Here is a 1,210-nt window from a genome sequence, read left to right as displayed (position 1 = left end):
CTTCTTGCCTAATGCGATTCCGGAGCAATCTCTTATCTCTTACACTATTTTAGTATTACGTGTCAAAAGTGAAGCAATAACATTTCTATTGTTATGTGAGATAATACTTTCAGTTTCAATAATTTCAGTATGAATGTGTGTTTGTGTGCGTATGTGTGTGTGCGTGTGCGTGTGCGTGTGTGTGTGTGTGTGTGTGTGTGTGCGTGCGCGCGTGCGTGCGTTTGCGCGAACAATGGAAGTGGGATGGTTCATCTTTGTTCGCTTAGTATTTGGATTTTTTGATTTGGTTCAATCTTGGTTGGTTTATTTTTTGTTGGTCAGTTATTTTTAGCGTTTTGACAGAAAAACTCATTCTAAAATTGTTTTTTTAACGTAAGCATGCCCAAACAAGTCGAATGCTTACACAGAGTGGGTTTTACAGCCACATCATCCAAACCGACTGAGTGAAACTGAGCTTAACTGCTATTATATATATATATGTGTGTGTGCGTGTGTGTGTGTGTGTACATATATATGTATATATACAGTGGTTGGACAAAATAACAGAGACACTTTAAAATTTCAAACGAATTTATTTTAATATGGAATAGGAACGCGTTTGGCAGTGATTACAGCATAAATTCTACGAGGTATGGACTCATACATAGTTTGAATAGTTTCCAAAGGAATTTTTGTCCATTCTTCAGCTAAAACAGTCTCCAGTTCTTGTAGTGATGATGGTGGAGGATATCGACTCCTAACTTGTTTTTCTAAAATGTACTATAAATATTCAACAATATTGAGATCTGGGGACTGTAGTGACCAGATAAGACGTTCAACTTCACTAGAATGTAACAACTTTAGCGGTGTGAATTGGTGCATTATCATCCTTAAAGACTGCGTTTACCTCCGGAAACAGTTCCGCAACCATAGGATGAATTTGATCAGATAAAATGCTTAAATAGTCTTGACTATTAATTCTGCTATGAAGGGAAACCATTGGGCCGGTGGGTTTTCCAAGTTATAGCACCCTCCCTCCAGATCATCACAGATCCTCCTCCATGTTTAACAGTTGGAAGAAGGTAGTCTGAGTCAAATGCTTCTTTTGGCTGTCCAAAATTATGATGTTATGATGCTAGGTGTTTTCATTATTGTGTCCAACCCCCAACCCCCGTACATACATATATATATGTATGTATGTATGTATGTATGTATGTATGTATGTATGTAT

The sequence above is a fragment of the Octopus bimaculoides genome, chromosome 3 (assembly GCF_001194135.2).
Source record: "Octopus bimaculoides isolate UCB-OBI-ISO-001 chromosome 3, ASM119413v2, whole genome shotgun sequence".
Taxonomy (NCBI): Eukaryota; Metazoa; Mollusca; class Cephalopoda; order Octopoda; family Octopodidae; genus Octopus; species Octopus bimaculoides.
Note: the sequence above shows the minus strand (reverse complement) of the source record.